This window comes from Columba livia, chromosome 1 (assembly GCF_036013475.1).
Source record: "Columba livia isolate bColLiv1 breed racing homer chromosome 1, bColLiv1.pat.W.v2, whole genome shotgun sequence".
Taxonomy (NCBI): domain Eukaryota; kingdom Metazoa; phylum Chordata; class Aves; order Columbiformes; family Columbidae; genus Columba; species Columba livia.
In genome coordinates this window covers 164,550,118-164,570,269 of record NC_088602.1, presented here as the reverse complement: position 1 = coordinate 164,570,269, position 20,152 = coordinate 164,550,118, and the positions used below count along the sequence as shown (strand labels likewise).

Genomic DNA, 20,152 nt, shown 5'->3' with positions numbered 1-20,152 from the left:
ATTCCTACCATCTTGTTTACATAAACTGTCTACCTTAACTCTAAACCAGCCTGTTTTAAACCAAATCTGTTTTGGTTGGTTCATACTGCAGAGCTGATGGGTTTCCCAAATGTGCTATTCCAAGCAAATAGAGACAGAGATCCTTGGGGATGAAAGGTTACGCGGTGCCTGCTTTTCTTTCTCTTTTGCAATGGTGTAAACCCACAGCAGCTTTGATGGACTTAAAGCAGATACAACCTGTGTATGAAAGAGGTTTTTAGGCTTAAGTAACTAGGTTTGAAGTAGGAGCACCTAATAAGTTGTTCCAGAGAGCAACTGCTTTTGAACCAGAGAATGCATTTGGGTCATCTCTACTATGAAGCGATAAGCTGTGTAAATTCAAAGTACAGTGAAAAGCCTGAACATTATCCATGCTTATTAGCACACAGAGCTTGTATAAGCACTATGGGAAATACTATTGTGATTGTGGACACAAACCAACTCTGACCGCAAGACTGTATATGTCTGTTGTTACTGTTTTAGGAGTTATTACTGAATCTGTATGTATCACATTCTTTCAAACAGCTCTGAGGTCCTGTCACTTTTTGTATCTTATTATTCAGTGAACAAAGACATAGCAGGTTTGTCAAAAAAAAGTCACTATAATGATAGTAATCTATAACTGTGAGTTAAACTGACTGCACATTAACCTGAAGATTTTTGAGAATATGTATTAACTAGCACATTCCCTCTATCTAGAAAGCCAAGAGTACCAAAACTAACAGAAGTGTAAATTGACAGAAACTCCTCTCTGCAATTTCTTCTTTTCCAATTCTTTCAAAAGCAGAGGCTAAGACTAAAATTACTGGTACACTCTATATTCCCTGCCTTCACTTTTATGCTGTGAATATTATAAGCACTTCAACAAAGTGGATAGAGCCCAGGAGCAACAACTGTGCTTTAATTTTCTTTTAAGGAATACTTCACATCTAATAGAGGGAAGTGGCTTGCAATCCATACTTCTGTGATGGGTTAGTAAATATGATTAAGGTATGTGCTTAAGGTAAATGTGTCCTCAGTTTACGCATACGCAGAAAAAAAACCCATAACAGTAGCATACACCAGTACTTGTTTCAAAAAAGGTATGAGATTCTTTACCAGAACAGTTTAAAAGCAACTCCACTCACATTAGAATTAAGTTATGGTTTTTTTATACTTACTCAGTCTGGACTTACATATAATGCAACTCTTAGTCTGGGGAATAAGGAAAAAGGCAAAATATCAAACCAATATGGGCTTACCATGCACTTATGGTGTGTTTCACTGTCATAATGAAATTCAGTACACAGAAGGATATTCTTAAAAGTGCGCCCAGCTTGAATTTAAGTAGATATGGAAGTAAAAGAAATTACAGCAGCCCTGTTAGTTCACTGAAATAAAGTACAATAATACATTACCATTGTTGGATTAATGATTGTGAGCATTCTCTAGCTAACCAGGTTACACAGTTAACTTTGTATTACCAGCCACCTTTATGAGATTTTCAATTCTTTGCATTGACTTTGCACTGCATAGCTTACATAGTGTATTTTCTGTACTTCTCTGATTGTATTCTTTCTTGTTTATGATTCTTTCATGCAAACAGGCTTTTTGAGAGTTCATCAGTTCCAGCTGGCTATTTTTCATTTGATGTCAATAGTTCTTTATTGAGCTATTTATCAGAATTCTTTTCATTGCATCCAATGGGTGATGTCACCAAGAAAGAGTTATAATTGCAGGTGGGAAATGAAAAGGAGATCAAAAAGCTTTCAAGTAACAAAAATTCTCTATTTATGCAAGTGTTCTAAGAAACAAAGGCAGCAATAAGAAACAAGCAGACAACAAAGTAGGTTTCAAATGGGAGCAAAATTATGGCTAAACATACTAATCTTCGAAGTTTAACATGGGTTGTCAGCAGTTCTTTCAGAAAGTCGAGCTCCTGAAACTGCAACTGTAGAACCATTAGTCAGCTATATGAGAGTGAATATTTTCCTTTTCCAAATCAGATTTATAGAATATTTTGCCTTCTGTCAGATTATGGTGTATTTGCATTTAGTAGTTCTAATTTAGAATGTTTGAGTTATAAATAGATAAGATAAATGGCATAAATCAACGTTGATATGAAAGACTAAAAAGTTTTTCTTGTAAGCTCTAAACCACTTCCATGTCGAAGGAAAGCTAAACTGCTCTACACTTGAGGTTTTCTGAGGTAGAAATGCATTGGTGTTTTAGAGTAGTTCGTGTGCATTTGAATTGTGAGATCTGCTATCCAAATTCCTCTCCGTGTTAACTATCGCTGACCTTCAACCATGGAAAGCAGCTAGTAGAGTGACTTAATTTGGCACCTGTTCTGGGGATTTCTGAATAGCTGAAGCCAAAAGCAATTCACATTTAGGTGGCCCAGCCTGTTCTCGGCACATACTGTATTTTACTGTGGATTTCCTTAGGAGATTTTACAGGCGATACTGTACAGAAATTCCTAAGTGTTGCCTTTCACTCCTTCAAATGACAAATATTAGGCTGCTTTTACTTACTTAAATTCTGTGGTAAGAGTGGCATCCGTAGGAGAGATTCCTCCAGTACAGTAATTGTCATACATTTTCCAGTAATGCCTTATGGGAATACACATTCCTTGGGAACTGAAAAGGAAGGGAAACTACTAATCAAGTGAAACTAGGCTTGAAGTATAAGTGTGACACTATCTGGTATGCACATTGTATGGAATTTTCTTCCCATTTCTTGAGGATAATCACAGGAAGAGTGTGGGTGGATTGGCTCACATATGAAAGGACATTTCTCAGCTAAAGGAAAAACAACAACATTTGAAAGCATAGGGTTTCTACACAACCTGTGAGACACAGGACAAAAGTAAAGAAATAAACTGGAGTCTACTCTCACACTAGTCTATGCTGAAATTATTGTTCCACCTCCAGTAACAAAGTTAAAATACCTTCTCAATTTCTGATTCTGGAATTCTGCTACCTTATGTATGTTATTTTACTGTTTCTAATTCTTGTAAGGGCTTTTAATTGTCCAGAACTAAAAATAACCACAAAGAGCTGAACAACTTAGATGCCAATATTCATTATAAAATAGAAAAGAAAAAAAAAAGGGGGAAAAGGGGGGGGGGGGACATCCCAGGGCTTCAGACAGATTCCTCCATGAATAGTCTTTTAGTCTTTTACCAAGAAACATCACATTCTTTCATGAGGAGACATTCTACTGTTTTTGATGTCTACAAGATAGTACATGAAGGATGAAAATACCTTTATTTCTTGTCAGCTTCACAGCTATATATGGGCTATAACAAAGTGTATAAAAGAAAAGATGGGCATAATCTTCAGGAGAATGAAAGGAGATATTTCTGAAGATTATTTCCCCCATTCACGTAGCATTCTTGCTCTTGCTTGAAACATTTTTGATCCAGCTGGTTGTTTTGTTCACATTGGCTTTCACTGCCTAATCTAGTGAATTCATCATAGCTCCCTCCCTGAGGGCTCAATTTTCAGCTGCACTGAGCATGACCTATAACAGCTGTGGGAAAAGGGAGGCAAAGGTTCTGCGGGTGCCTCACACCTCCCTGTGTCCTTGGAAAGCCGTGGGGGGACCCAGCCATCGCACCAGCCCAAGCAGACATGGCTTACATGATGTTGTCTTGCATCAGTCTTGGGGATTACTCTGCTCACGGGAGTCTGTGTGTCCCAATATGAATCTTGAAATGGAGCATTGCAGGGTAGGAGAAGCTACCATAAAAAAAAATGCTGGCTCTATGTTAGGACAGGACTCACCCATGCCAAGGGATCCTCCATGCTGCAGGGCTGATCTTGAAATATAAAGAGATTTTTCTGGAATGAGAATCTGGAATCAGATGTGTTGTTTCTGAGGTAACTGGACAAATGTCATTGCAACAAGTAGTATAATTTTATTTCTTGGTTACATGCTGGAGATACAGTATTACGGAGAAGCTCTGTGGCAAATGGATTCTATTTGTTCATGTGCTACAAATGGACAAACAGTTCTCTGTTTTTAAAGCTTTTTTGGATGAGATTAATCATTGTGAAGACGGAGCTGTGTCCATTTTGTCCTCACTAGAAAGTGGGTGGTTGCCTCCCACACTCACATCGCTGCCAGATTTGGCAGCAATAATACTTTGGCAGCAAGAATTTATCTAGGAGGTCCCAACGCTGTAAAGTAACCTCACTACTCCCTAAAAATATCCTGAGTTGAGTAGTTTAGCTCTTTGCTTTCGGTTCACTGAGCTCCTATCACTACTTACACATACACAAACACACATGTGGACCTATCTCCTAAGCACTGTAAGGAACCTAAAACTTAAAAATCAATAAGGTAAAATGGTCCCAGCCAAGGAAGAAGAACAAGCCAGATGAAAACATCATAAAGACCCCATGTTGGCACAGCACACTCTGACTCATACTTTCCAGTTATAGATGTCATCCATTAGGTTAAAAAAATAATAATAAAAATCATTCTCCATTCTGGGTTGTGGTTTTTCTTTTTTTTCTTTTTTTTTTTTTTTTTTATTGCTTGCTTTAATAGCTCTGCTCTTTATCATCTCCAGCGTTGAGCAGCTGATCCCTCTTGCCTTTGCTAAGGACATGTGATAGTTTTGCTGAATAGCTGCAAACATGCTCTCTGCTGGGTACTAATAGCTGGCACATTAGGCTGCTTGGTGAACTGTGGCAGCCAAACAAAAATGCATTCAACAGACTGATTTCAGTTAAAAAGTGGAGGGTTGGGGTTTTTTTTTTGTTTTTTTTTTTTCCCCACCCCCACTCTGCTTGATGCCAGAGATCTTAAAATAGTTCTGTCAGAGTTTTCTTGTTACCCGTTTTGGAGCCCAGATGTAGGAAGCAAGCCAACACAGCTGGTGGAGCCTAAGTGTCTCACAGATAGGAAAGCTTACATGCTTACATGGGCTTCATTTTATTCTTAATTGCCATTCTTCACTTTATTCTTAACTGTTATTGATGTTACTGCTATTGAAGTGCCAAGAAAAAAATGTCCAGGCTTGCAGAGGTTTAAGGTCTACCAGCTGAAGACCTTTCTTTCCCTCCTGTCTTCATTACCAGGCCCTGTACTTTATCTTCAGTAGTTCCCCCATCTTTTCCCTCATCAGGAATGTAGATATGATTAGTTGTTCCACTCTGAGCTCATACTGATACCTGTGCTGAGCTAGTGCAAGTGATGCGCAGTGATGCTGTGATGTGAAATCATTCTCACAGTAGGCTGGATATAAAATCAGCAGTCTCCTTATACTTAGGAGTACATGCTAGATTTCTATCATATTTCGGAGAAGAAAAGATTATTAGAGTGGTACCAGCCTTCCTGACAGCAGGCTAAAATTTACACAACAAATTGAAAATAAATTATATACCAATAATTAGAGTTTCCATATAGTCATCTAGTAAGTATGTGCTGGCCAGTCTTGGAGACACAGTAACTTTCTTCCCCTAAGTGTGAATATCAGAGTTTTGGAAGCCTATTTGCTTCTGTGATATTTTTTTTTTTCCTGTTAGCTATTTGCTATCACATGAACACCCTCATGGGACTTTTCCTCATGCAATATGTGATAACTCCTACTAGTCTTGAGTTACTTGTAATTGGACAATTCCTACAGGGTGGATTTTGAAAGCAGCCCAGTCTGGGATAATACTGTTATAGATCACAGAACTCCATGTTCCTAGTACATCTGTGGAAGCATTTGGAGGAACAGCAATACGAATGGAAGTAACACTGATTCATTCTATCTTCATATGAAAACAGAGAGAACAGTTGGCCTCTCTAAATTGGAATGATACAGATACAGAGATCTGAATATGCAAAAATAGCACAGCAATTTCTAGGAGAAGACTAAACATGCCTCAGAAATGTATTGAAAAACAGTGCATTGAGGTCTACAGGGAAATAGTTGAAAGGTGCAGAGTGCAATGCTTAGTTACCCTACACACTAGATTGCATAAAAAAAAAAAAACAGTACGAGTCTGGTATTCAATCCCTGTTTATGCCTTTAGACTTCTGTTGTCTTCAACAGCTTACTCTAGCAGGAAGAATGTCCCCTACCATAGACAAACCTCTGATTACCGCACTTGCAAATGAATGACAGAGGCTTTTGAAGGAGATGAAGAATTAAATTCTGCACTGATTTAGGACTTTGACAAAGCATCTCTTGTGGATGTTGGTCTATTAATTTACAGCATTCCATTGCCCAGTGTTTCCTTCTGCTTCCTCATGACAGAGTCAGAATAATTCACTACATATCCACATTGCCCTGATAGGAACATCAGGTCCAACATCTTAGCCAATACTGGTAATGAAAGTGGTCTTGCCTGAAGATGCACGTCTGTGAGTGGGAGCTGCTAGAGCATACATCTTCCTTTCTACCAGCACAGTTACAGGAACAGTAACCTCCAGTGAGCAAACAGCTGAGAAGGTATTTCCTTAAACAACTTCTGCTGTTTGCACAGAGAATATGAATACAAGTCTCTATACTCTGCACTAATTCATGCATGTGATTATGTGCAAGCTTATGCTCACCTCCATTCCCTCCCCTTGTATCAGCAGCTCACTGCTTGTGTTGGTTCTGAAGTCCAACACAATTAAATATAGGCAACACACAACTAGAGAGCTTTAGATGATGTCAAGGATTTTAGACATGCAGGCATTTGCTACCGTCTGCCTCCATTTCTAGGGAAGAGAGACAACCTAATACCTAAGACTGGAGTTTTGCAGGTATGTCCTGAAGTTTGTGCCCAACTTCCATTAGCTGTTTGGAGGATCTGTATGATTCTCTCTCCTTGGAGGGCATCTCGGAGGCTTTAACCTAAGTAGAGAGATTTTTGTTGTATTCTTAAGGTGAGATTTACATTATCAATCATTTGGAAGTGTGTCACCTAAGCTACTATTTTGGTCCTCTGTGTTAACTGGAGAGGGATAAGCACCTTCATATGCCAGTTGTCTACATCGTAAGACAGTTGTATAAGAAAAAATATGACTTTTCATGCAGCATTAATAGAGAGGGCCCTGATGACTCTCTGAAACTATATACTAAAGCTTGTTTGACTAAGTCTGTATGAGGTAAACCCTATTTTTCTGTAATTCTTCTGTCGTAACTGAGCCTACCACACAGACACCACACCAAAGCCTCTATTTACCTTCTTTCCTACTGATTTTCTACAAAAACCTCGTTAGCTCAATTATCCATAAAGCTACCCATAAGAAGAAAAGATCTTGAAATAGATAACAGATGTACTTAAGAGTTACATCTTGTGATGAATGAACACAAAATCCCAGCTTCATTATAGCCAGCCCACACAGTCACATTTTTATTGCTCATATGTAATGATCAACAATCATTTGGGACAAAAAAAACAAACTCTAGCCAGATTTTTAACACATTCTCAAGATCAAATCAAATCAAATCAGATCAAACCAAATCTTGAAATACTTCACAATGTTTGAAACACCTGGGAGAAGCACCCTGGCTTGACCCTAACTGTTAATTTCTATCCTTTTGATGTTCTCAGTAAGATCTCTGTTTTAATCTTCCAGTCTTTATTATCCTTTCCTACTCCTGCTCTGAATGTCACACATCATCCTTAACATTCTAATTTTTCCTTTCAAAATATCTTCAATTAGAACAGGTCTGTTCCTCACCCATGAAATTTAGCTTCCAGTTCATTCCTAATTTTTTGTGTCAACTGTATGATAGCCCTTGGGCTCATATGATAACATTTCTGTTCTGTCTGTTTAGATGTGTTCATTATTTATGGCAGATAATTTCTCTTCCTGTTGGTGAGTTATTAATACCTTTAAATATCCATAATTTTTCTATAAATCCTGATGTATCCTTTGTATGGTGATCCTCCCTTTTCTCAAAATGGCCCTTCCTGTACAAAGACCTGAGCCTTGAAACTCTTTTGCTACCTGCATTACTCTTACCTCTGTGTTTGCAGGTAAACAAATTTAGGACACAACTACACCGATAGGTGCAGATAGTTACATAAGCATTCTGCCTAAACTCCAATCTGGCTGAATACTATGTAGTTCAAACTATTTTGTCCTGCTAAGAATAAAATGTTTATTGCATCTTAGACTCTGGGAGTGGAGTGGAGACACCATTATCTGGACCTCTGCGTCTGATTATTTTATTTCCATGGCCAAAATCAGAAGTGAAATGCAATTTATGCAGAAGCATTTGCAAATATTTTGTATATGATATTTGTCTACCTACAGTATTTCTCAAGGTTAATAGGAAATTATTTTCTGGTCATCTAACTCATTTTGTAAGTGTTGAAGTCATCCGAAGTGAATTCTTCTCCTGAGAGGAAGTCCAAGGCTTGTGAGGCTTGTCTCTGCCAGTCTAATTACGGCATTTTGTTTTCTTGCAGATGTAACCTACAGCCAACACAGGTGATTCCCAGTCAGGTAATGGGGAAGAAAATTTTACACAGTTTTGCTCATTCTCACATAGAACTGCAATAAAAGATGGGTAATTAGTACTTCTTAGTACTCTTTTGACCAGATAAACTGGAAAAATTCATTGTAGAGCACTGCTGACTTCGGATAATGTTAGAAGTGTAAAATTAGTGCATTATAATAGATTGTTTCTTTTTTTTTGTTTGTTTTTGTTTTTGTTTTTGTTTTTGCCTTCTTCTTCCAGTTCTTCAGATTGTGTATCTTTACATTAAAAGTTGCTGAGACTGGTCAAGTCAAGCTTACCAGATGTCAAATTTTGATGGTGATTATAAGATACTTAGGTATCTTAGCTTTCATCTTTTCTAGAGATAGCATTGCAGAGCAGAAACAGGTTCTTAAGTCAACCAGGGAAAAGAGTCTTAGTTTCAGTGGTTAAAAGTAACACTTTGAACACCACATGAAAATGAAGAAGTAACAGTGCCGATCACGGAGCAGAGAGGTAAAGCTCTCTGCTGATCACTAAGAAGCCAGCTATATGCTGCACTAGCACGATTCTCAGAACATCTTGACAGACGTTTCCCATGCAGCGTATTATGTTAGATTAACTTAAAGGTAGAAAAGGCATGGACAACTATAACAAGATCTGCATCCAGCAATGTAATAAGAGACATAGGATTCCATAGAACAGTAAAGTGAAAAATGATCAGGAGATGAAACACTTGGCTGCAATGCCTACTTACTTAATTGACAGTACCCCTGATCTAATAAAATCGTCATACTATGGATCATCTTGTCCCAGTTCATTGAGCAGAGGTGTCAATTATACAACCAGTGGACATTTGAGCATTTTTTCTGTATCTACTAAAATTATATAGGTTTGTTGTTTGTTTTGGTTTGGGGGGTTTTGTTTGCTTGTTTTGTCATGTTTTGTTTTCTTTTTCTTTTGGCCTGGGCAACCACACTTATGACAACATGCTCCCAGGCAAATCCTTGTCTCACATGAATTAAAATACAGGATCTTCTTGGCTCCCAGTTAGTTGCATTGTTTTCACCTAATAAAAAACATCTGTGGAAAAATTCACCACTACACAAAAAGCAAAGAACTTGAAGCACTTTAACAATTGTGTATTAGTGCTGGCATGCTTCAAAAATAACTGCTGAACATTGCTAAGAGGACTGCAAGAATATATAATTATTTATGACAGGCTTTCAGCATTTTTTCCTTCTCCTAAATGGTTGGTGTTAGTTGAAAGCCAAAGGAAAACTGTGAAAATGAAGGAAGGAAAGCAGTGGGATGCTTTTTATAAGGCGACTGTTCTCCATCTTCACTCACCCATGAGCAGCCATACTAAACATCTCCTGGGAAGATCACTATTCAAAGGTGTTTGGACTTCAGATTTCATGATCTGAAATCCATGTCTGTAAATAGAAAGAATGAAGAACCATGAATAGAAATGAGTAGAAAACTGTTTATTCCCATTCCAGAAATATGTTCAAGTCAAGAAACAGTTTTCCATTCCATATAGGGATTAAATAGGGACCTTTCAACTTTTTCAAGAAAAAAAAAGGAAGTTAAAGCTTTCGTTGTCTCACTCCTTCTTCTGCTCCCCTTCATGTCCTCCAAAAGAGACAAGCAATTAGAGTGCCAGCCTCCAAGGAAAAGAAACCGGACCTGAAGCTCAGCTCTGCTAGCCTGATGAATTCACATGCCTGTTCTCAGTACTTGGCAGTCCTGTCATGCATTGCAGAAGAGTGTCCAACCTGCAGGCCAGTTCTTAGGTCAGATATAATTCATTTTTTGTACTTAAAATAGCCCACCCTAGAGCTCAGATGCATTTACAACCACCACTTTTCTGATGCTGATGTATTCCCACAAAACGTCTCAGAGCACATTGACTCAGCTTCAGCACTCGCCCCCAGTCTCTCTCTGCTGCAGGGCTGAGCAAAACTTGGTGTTTTTTTAAGTACCCACTGTCACTAGCAGGACCCTGACTCATCCTCAACACACATGAGGCACAAATGAAAAATGGAAGTGAGGCTGTAGGGAAAAGGGAGGCCTACATATCCCATAGAAACACATACCTCTGTTGTGGGATTTCTTCCAGAAAACTGAACGAAAGGTAACCAGCTTCTTAAGTATGCCTAGGAGAGATGTTCTTACATCAACAATGTCATCACTAACTCACATCTCTGAGTAGCAACTCAGAAAGCAGTGTTTGTTTGGCTTTTTTCTCTCTGAATATCAGCATCGCTTTTCGTTTGCATCTCACAGTCCTTGTTGAATTTCACTGGACTACCTGCATGTCTAAAAGTCAGCATTTGCATAAGTATTTGCAACACTCTGGCCATATCTTATTCATTCTGGAATATCAGGAAATATGCAGAAAACAATGTTTGTAATAGTCTGCTAGTCTGTATTCCATGACTGAAGGAAATATTCCCATGTTGAACACAAACAGCAAAATTAATTTTTTTTCCTCCCAGTGAAGGATTTGCTGCTCTACCTAAACTAAGCAGTCTGATTTCTTCTCGGGTGATGGGCTGTTTGTGAGTGATGGGGTTGAAATCTGGTCACTGGTATTACACATGAGAATTAATGATACCAATAATAATAATAAGATACTTTAGAAGCATTTTAAAGATGGTCACCCTACATAATCTTTAACAATCTGTCACTTGCTGGATCTTCTTGGGCACAATTATTACCATCAGCACTAACAGCTGCTGCCACCCTGAATGTCAGGGAAGGAAAAGTTTGGAATAAAATTCCATCCCACATTTTTATTTTTTCAGGCTGAACTTAGGGATGTAAACACCTCTGACCTTGGTATGCAGGCTTATCTGGATCTCCACTTTGCAACTGGACCACCCGGAAGAATTTAAACAAAGTAACAGAAGTTCACAATGGCGCAGTGTCAGCTGCATCTGAACATATTTGGGTGTTGCTGGAATAAGTGAAACTATTGCAATGCTCAGTAAAACAAGCTCTGAACACAAGTAAGTGAATCATTGTTTTACCCTTGTTGCATTTCAGATCAAGCTTCTGAAACATTTTAACCCAGAGCATAGAGACAACTGCATGAATCCGAATTGTTTTGCTCCATTGGGAAAAGTGTTTATATAACTGAAGTAAACTGGAGGGTTTACAATGCCTGTAAAATGGTACAAGAGAAAACTGTTGCCTTTCTTCCACACCTTGCAGATGGAAAAGAAACAGGGCAAACCCAGTAAGTGAAGTTCAGGACCTGAGAAAATATCAGGTGCCCAGGTCTGAATCCTTACCAAAGACTATTTGTGGATATGCCCTGATGCCTAATTCCTACTGACTTTTCACAGCATGCCTTTATAAATCTGTTCTGTGAGCTAGGATTTCATATTTTGATACAAGGCAGTGACTGCTCTGAGGAAAGCATTTTGTAGTTTATGTTGCCTGATACTAGGTTTGCTGTAAGGTGTGTTTGAGGGAGGGTGGGAGTGGGAGGGATGTATTGCAAATATGAAGGTCCTACTTTCTACTGCAGTGAGTTTTGACTCTGGGAGAGTAAGGTGAGAAATGGTGAGTGTATGTTTTCTATTTAGTGCAGTTAGCAGTTTACGTCTCACAGGGCAGTTGCTAGGGAGCCAGGAAAGTGTCCTGAGCGTGAACAAAGTTCTTGGTGGCCTCTGGCATGTGAGTGATAGGATAAGTGGCCTGTTTTGACTGCTGGATCACCTTGTGGCTCCAACAGTCATGTAGGGCACAGTGACCAAGGCTATGTCTGCCACTAAGTAAAAGTGCTTGAAACCCTTTCTCCTCATAAAACTTAAAATGCAAACATGTGTACTCATAACAGCATTCCGGAATGAAGGTGCTGCCAAAAACCTTAGAAGTCCAGGCCATTGCTGTAGCTGTTCAGACCAGAAGGTGAAGCAGGAATGTGCAAAGGAACATTATCCTACTCTGCCTTCAAAGAGATCTGAACCACAGAGGACTGTGGCCAGCAAAGACATTACTAGTGAGATTTTCTAAGAATGGAGAGCTACCAGCCTTACTCCTGGGGTTTCTCTCACTGGGACAACAAGTAGAAAAGAAGTCAGAGCACATGACCATTCAAGTAGTCTCCTGACTCACGTAATCCCAAGATGCCTCAGGTTCTACATCAAGTTCCCAGACCTTTAAAATTGTTGTTGCTATGCTCATAGCACAGTGACACTGGTAGGCTAGTAAGTATAGGCTGGAACTGCAAACTGTCAGCCTTTGTGGTAATTCTTCAGCTAGTTTCTGTTCCAGGAAAGGTGTAGAGAAACAGCCACTCCTCTCTGCTTATCAGGCCACGTCCATATAGTCCTTTACTTCCTAGAAAAGGGAAAAAAAAGGTGATAATTCAGCTCAGGTCAAATCAGACTGATCCTCATTTCTCCAGGTGCTTCTTTGTGGTGACTGTGTAGGTATGTATCTGCTGTCACCTCTTATATCCCTTCACAGTAACAGAGTAAAGCAAGATGTGGTTATTGTTGACAGGCATTCTGCACAGCAGAGGACAAAAAGGCAGCAAGGGTTGTACTTGCTTCTCTCTTTCCCTCATGGGCCAGCTGGGTATGCAGATAACATTCAAAATTTCCTAAATAGGCATCTCAACCAATGCTATTTGCATGTGGTGGCACTTAGGAAAGACTCCCTCCCGGATCCTTCCCTGGGACAATAGGTCTCCACACTATTCCCTCTGTGCCTTTGTCTAACTTCCATAATAGTCAGTGTGATTAATCAGTATTGCTCCTGCAGCCAAGGAGAAAGGGAGGAGGGTATTATATAGTGTTTCTAAACAATACCAAATATCTCAATAAGACTGTAGATTCCATTGTTGAATAGTATTTTTAAGAACATCAGCCTAAGTTTCTTAAAAACAAACAAAAGGAAACAAAAACAAAAACAAAAACAAAAACAAAAACAAAAACAAAAACAAACAAATAACCCCCACAGACTGGTTACAGTAGAATCTGGAGTTTATTGGGGGGTTTTTGTTGTGTTTTTTCTTTGTTTTGTTGTTGTTTGTTTGTTTGTTTGTTTTTCTCAAAAGTACAGCAGCTGCATAAAAGAACATTTCACCATAAAGATCAGGCTGATTAACTGCATTTCTCTTGAGTACAGATTGTTGTCTTCTCCCACACAGTCTTCATAAATTGGGAATAAAACCTGAAAAGCACCGCAATCAAATATAATATGTGATTGTTCCTGGCTTACAGTAGTTGAATTAGACTTCAAATAACCAGTCCTTATCTAAAAAAAAAAAAAAAAAAAAAAGTCAAATGGTTAATAAAACTTAATAGATTAATAAAAAGATACACTCTTAGATGTCTCAATGTAACTGTGGAGCCATGGCATGATTTAAACAGGAGGAGCAGTGAGTTCAGTATCAGAGAGTTGCCTTCCTTTTGTAAGGCCTGAGGGCACTGAGTATCAGTCAGGATTTGGGGTGTGTTCCTCATCTCTTACATAAAGGCACATGTTCAAATGGCCTAAGCTTTGACCTGCTTTAACTCACTACACTGACTTCACTCAAACAAAATTTTAAATGTCTATGAAGCCGAAAACAGCCACCCACAAAAAACATCCAGCCTCTTGTGTGTAATTACCAATCTACAAGAACAAGAGCAGCAAAAGGATAGACATCCATGCCAGTAATAGGGCTTGTTTTTCCCTTCCCAACCTTTGCATTTTCTATACAATATGTAATTAGTGCAAGAAATCAGCTAGTAAAACTTGCTTGAAAAGAGATTTGGTTCCATGTTTCAGATTACAACTGAAATGTCAGAAGTAATTCATTCAGGAGGTGGCAAGATCCCTCTAGGGTGATTCAACCCTCAGTTAGAATAATAAATAAATAATCCCAGAAGCTTTTGTTTGGTTTTGTTGTTGTTTGTTTGTTTTTTGTTTTGTTTTGTTTTTTACTACAGGCAACATGAGGAGATTGCCAGAGAGTTGCCACCACAGACACAAAGTACATCCTTTCCTGGTTTCTGTAGTAAATTGCAATATATCACACTGTGATTCTGTCAACAAAAATTTTGAATCATTCCTTGAGACTCTCAGACATTCAAAGCTATTTCTCCCCTACAGGAAAATAAAGATAGATGAAGCAAAACATAAGTTCATAGCAAAACACAACTCTATTAGTCACATATGGGAAGGTGGTCTGTACTTGAGTGATCTGCAAGCTCCTAGCGTTCAACTCTGGTGCACTTTCCTTACTAGAGAACAGCTGAAATATTATTAACTTTTTCAATTGCAATGGCACACGTCAGAACACAGACTGAAATACTATGGGCCAGCAAATGTTGAGCCAGCTCCACGAACATAATCTTTAAAATCAAGGCAGTTGAGATGAAATTCCTGAACTGCTTCACAAGGAACATGGTTCAAGGCCCTATTCCATGGAACTGCTAAGATTCTAATGATCACATCCTCAGCAGCAACAGTATCTTTAAATATTTTTAACAGTCGTGGCAGCATGAGCTGAGAGGCAAACTCATAGCAAGGAAAAATTATCTCCCATTCAGCTCTGTTTCTGCCATGTGCTGGGGACACATGGGCAGTACAGTTTATTTCTAGATGTGTGAGAAACAAAGATTTAGGATTACCACATTCAGTCCCAACAGAATGAGAGGAACATGAATCAATATTTGTTAACTTTCCTTTCCTTCTTTCTTTCCAAATTGTCAGTTCTTCCAGTACAGCTCTGTGCTCTTTTTTTTTTTTTTTTTAATTCTCCTCCTTTTCATATTTAACCCAGGGAAACTTTCCTGATATCTTTTATGTGGGAGGAATGGCAGTAAGTGGAGCACTGGAAAGACACTCTCGTTGTTTGTAGTCTTAGTGCCAGGGAAGCAACTGCAGAGAAAGTTGTCTCAAGGAGCAGTGTGTGCTTGTTGCTCTGTTAAAGCTGTTCAGTGAGTTCAGGAGCTGGTGGAGAAGAGTCAGAGGGCACAGATGCCAAATCCTAATAAATCTTTGCTGAAATCAGCTGTTGACCACATACTCCATGATAAAGCAATACCTTACTACACACAGGTGCATTCCAAGTGATGTTAAATATGTTTTATCTTTCATAGAATCACAGAATCGCTCAGTTTGGAAGGGGCCTTGAAAGATCATGTGGTCCAGCCTTTTGTGGGAAAGGGAGCCTAGATGAGGTTTTACAACACCCTGTCCAACTGCATCTTGAAAACCTCTAACAATGAGAGCTCTACCACATCCCTGGGGAAGAAGTTCCAGTGATCAACTGTTCTCACTGTAAAAAATTTCTTTCTTATATGGAGATGAAACTTGTCTCTGTGAAACTTGTGCCCATTGCCACTTGTCATCTCCATGTGGCTTCTTGAGAAGAGAGAGCCTCCATTCTCTTTGTAAACATCCTGTGATGAGATACCCTGAACCTTCTCTTTTCCAGGTGGAAAAGACCTAACTCCTTCAGTCTTTTCTCATAGGGCAGGTTCTCTAGCCATTTGACCAACTTTGTGGCTCATCTTCGGACCCTATCCAGTCTGTTCACTTCTTTTTTGAATTGTGGGGGCCACAGGTGTGGCCTGACAAGCGCTAAGTAGAATGAGATAATCACAACTCTGTCTCTGCTAATAATGCCCCTGCAGACGCAGCTGAGGATCCAACTTGCCTTCATTGCTGCAGCAGTGCACTGCTGACTCCTGCTCATCTTGCTGTCCACCAAGACCCCAAGGTGCCTTTCAGCAAGGCTGCTGTCCCCCCACACAGATCCTCGCCTGTACTGGGCTCTTTAGTTATTTCATTCCAGGTGCAGGACTTTGCACTTGTCTTTGTTAGTCTTCATACAGTTCTTGCTAGCCCACTCTTCCAGCCAGTTCAGGCCACTCTGCAAGACAGCTCTCCCTTCTGACATGTGCACCCTACCACCCAGTTTAGTGTCATCAGCAAACTTGTTAACAGTGCTTTCAGTGCCACAAGACAGAATGTTTATGGAGATATTGAACAGTGAGGAGCTCAGTACTGATTCCTGGGGGACCCCACTCGTGCCAGGTTGCCAGCCTGAGTAAAAACCACGTTCTGAGTACAGCCTGTGAGGCAATTTCCTATCCATCTCAAATGACACACACCCAACTTGTATCTTACCACTTTGTCCAGGAGAAGGCTGCAGAAAACAGTGTCGAAAGCTTTGCTGAAGTCTTTATTGTACCTCTGCATTAGTCAGAATTTAAAATTTATGGCATTTCAGAAGTGATACGGCTCTTGGACATTTTTCATTTTTGTCTTTGTGTCATGCATGGAAAAAAACAGAGGCAACAGTAAAGACTGGCACTTTCTCACTTTAGTTTAAAAGTTGAGCATCGAATCTACTTATGTGTCTTATTTAATCATTAGTATAATTTTAACTTTAATTGAATAGTGAATACATCAGAAACTTGAAAAATGAACTTTGACCTCAAGGCAAGTATCTTTAACAATATTTTGCACAGCTGTTTGGAAAACCTTTTAGAAAATAAACTTCCTTGTTCTGTGATAAATTCTGAGTGCAGATGTCTCTCTTGCTTTTCACTCTGATTCTCATTAATAATGTTTTTGCCTTAGGTATACAATCAACCCCTAACCTTTCTAATCATAGAATAAATGAGGTTGGAAGGGACATCTCGTGGTCATCTAGTCCAAACTCTGCTTGAAGCAGTTCAGTTAAACCAGGTTGGTCAGAGACTCTCTGAGTTCAAATATTCCCACGGATGGAGATACTCTGGGCTACTTCTTCAAATATTTTACCATGCTCACAGTTTTTCCTTGCATGTAATTTATGGTCACTAGCATCTACTCCACTGAAGCAGCCATTTCACCATACGTGTTTGTTTTTCCCAGCACAATATAATGAGATTCTGCAACTGCTTTCAGCAGTATTTCTGTATAGTGAAATCAAACTGGCTGCTTTCTATTAAAATGGAAAGAAATGACCCTTTTAACAATAAAACATCCACACATTCACACAGATATTAGCATCACAATCTAGTCTATTGGAATTAGCCTAGGATAGCCTGCGCAAATCATACATCTATAGCAGCAACGGAGTAAGCTGAGTGCATACATAGCTTTGCAGAGTGAAAAGAACGAATTTTAATTTTTTATTTCCATGGGTTATGCTGAAGAATAGTATCATCATGTATTCAGTTCACAAAGAGATGAGGTGTTTAGCTTTCTTGCTGTCTAGCCTTTTTAGTACCTCAAACCTCAAACCTCAAGGTTTGTTCCAATCTCCTAAGCCTTTTTCTTTCATTAGATGTGAAAATTAACCACAGATTACCATTGTAAACCATCCTTCAAAAGGGCAGTGAGGTCTCATCTATTTTCTGATACTGGGAAGCCCTTGTTACACTCAAGATGTAATCTCATCATCCAGGAAAAACATCGTTTTCCAGAGGGAAGAAGGTTTTGCTTTGTTTCAATCTGTGCCGTGTTCCATCATGCCATGTCACAGCTGAGACATGTTGGGTCTTGCCTTGACTCCATTTTTTCCTTTTCCTCTTCCCTCAAAGAAGTCTGTGATCTTTCTTAATCTTTTCTTGAGCCTCTTATAAAACCTTTATCTGACTAAGCAGACCTCTCTGGAACACAAAGTCAAAACTGTTTACATGTCTTTTTTCTATCCTGTACATAAATGTAGAGTACTTTCTACCACATGTAGACTTGACATTTACTACTTTGAAATTAAGAAACACAAGTCTCACTTTTGAAAAGACTATGTCTGGTTTATCATTTTGTCTTAATAAAGTCCTCTACTAGAGAAGGAGAAACTTTTTAAATTGATAGATCTGTAAAACCTCTCAGTAAAATACTCAGTTATATTGCATTTATTTTTCAGACAGAATTCTTTCCTGAATCAACTTCAACAGCTAAAGAAAGCAAATATTTAAAGGAAAATGGAATGCAGCCCTGTACGTGTGCACATAATTCGGTGTTAGCATTTAGAATTGAAAAAAGGTTGTAAGAGTTAACTCATTATCGATCTGGTTTGTTTGTAGACTCTTCTATGGATGATGTCACTACATGGAAACATAGAATCATTTTGGTTGGAATATTCCCATGCTTCACTTAAGATCATCGAGTCCAGCCATTATCTAACTTTAGCACTAAACCATGTCCCTAAGCGCCTCATCTACACATCTGTTAAACACCTCCAGGGATGGTGAATCAACCACTTCCCTGGGCAGCCAGCTCTGTTGCTTCACACCCCTTTCTGTGAAGAAATTTTTCCTAATATGCAACCCGAACCTTCTCTGCCACAACTTGAGGTCATTTCTTCTTGTACCTGCTACTCAGGAGAAGAGACCAACACCCTCCATGCCACAACCTCCTTTCAGGCAGCTGTAGACAGCGATAAGGTCTTCCCTCAGCCTCCTTTTCTCCAGGCTAAACAGCCCCAGTTCCCTCAGCCAATCCTCATCAGACTTGTGCTCCAGATGTCTCACCAGCCTCATCACCCTCCTCTGAACTCTCTCCAGCACCTCCATTTTCTTTCCTATAGTGAGGGGCCCAAAACTGAACACAGTATTCAAGGTGGGGCCTCTCAGGAGTCATGAATATACTTGAGGTGATGAAATGGTTACACAGTTTATTAACTAATAAAAGTGTTCTTTAGCTGAGTTCTGACCTGAGGATGCATTTTTATCACTACTTTCTGTAACATATTTCTGATAAGAGATGGAAGTGCTTTTCACAGCATGACCACAGAAGAATTACTACAAATTATGTATGTCAAAAATTAACTCCAGTACTCTCAGTAGCGCTGAATGTCTGTAGCTTTCATTAGCTTCAGCTGATGGTAAAGATGATTTGAGCCTGAACATTGGGTTTTAAGACCAGAATTCCTCCAGTCCCAAGTAGATACCTGTAAGGTGGATAATCAGTGAACAGGCATCTTATAGTAAGCAAGTGAATCTCGTCCTAATGTGACTCTGTGTCTACGTGACTATAAAGAGGGACTGGAGTGAACAGTTTGGTTACTGGCATCTCAACCTCAGTGGTCTAAGGTTCTATAAGATGTACTTCATTTTCTGTCCCGATTGAGCACTGTAAAATGAAAATCTGCAGCCTGTGGAAGGCTTAGGATACAACTGTCCTGATTTTTTTGTCCAGTCACAGGGAACACATTGCCTGCTCTTCCACTTCATTTAGAATACGATGACTTTAATTTGAATTTATTTCTTGTCCATGATTGCCGATATTTTTTACCCTTTCATGAGCATATAACGTCTGCCATAACTGACAGCATAAATCTATATTGTCCTATGCAGTTAACAGAAGGTCTTTTCAAGGTCAAATTAATGAGACCCAAACCCATCAGTTATAAGAGATCAAAAATAAAGAGAAGCTGAATATAGCCAATAGGATTTATTTAGGTATCCACTATCACCTCAAAATAGCAGAAGGCATGGTTGCTGAGAGAAAGAGTTACAAATATAGTTTAGAAACCTTATATAGTTTTATAAATAGCTGAATAAGTTTATATATAGACAGGTATTAAATAGGTTTGTCACTATAGGGAGCTCTCTGTGTTTCTCTCCATATAGAGAGGAACATTTGGTAAATGGCACAATAGTATGGAATAGTCATAACATTTTAATGGCCTATAACTGAAGCATGTTTATTGCTCATTAGAATTCTTGGCATTAGTGATTTAAGTGGTCTTCTCAAATGAGGCACAGTAGC

General features: G+C 39.1%; 2 long non-coding RNA genes across 10 annotated transcripts in view; one reads left to right on the top strand and one right to left on the bottom strand.

Annotated features, from left to right (window-relative positions):
- Positions 1–20,152, bottom strand: part of LOC135576488 (uncharacterized) — an 83,601-nt gene that overhangs the window by 50,465 nt on the left and 12,984 nt on the right. For 5 of the 8 annotated variants that reach the window (XR_010468268.1, XR_010468269.1, XR_010468272.1 and 2 more), the window contains exons 2-6: positions 10,537–12,790; positions 9,788–9,873; positions 3,807–3,863; positions 2,553–2,657; positions 1,281–1,409 (exon numbers count right to left, since the gene is read on the bottom strand). This is a non-coding gene — a long non-coding RNA (uncharacterized LOC135576488). The remainder of the gene's footprint in view (positions 1–1,280; positions 1,410–2,552; positions 2,658–3,806; positions 3,864–9,787; positions 9,874–10,536; positions 12,791–20,152) is intronic. The other 3 variants (XR_010468271.1, XR_010468277.1, XR_010468274.1) reach the window with 2 other exon arrangements.
- The window catches only part of LOC135576492 (uncharacterized), a 137,352-nt gene that overhangs the window by 108,833 nt on the left and 8,367 nt on the right, over positions 1–20,152 (top strand). The window contains exons 1-2 of one of the 2 annotated variants that reach the window (XR_010468279.1): positions 8,138–8,463; positions 11,248–11,451. This is a non-coding gene — a long non-coding RNA (uncharacterized LOC135576492). Of the gene's footprint in view, positions 1–8,137; positions 8,464–11,247; positions 11,452–20,152 lie in introns of those variants that run through there. The other variant, XR_010468278.1, reaches the window with a different exon arrangement.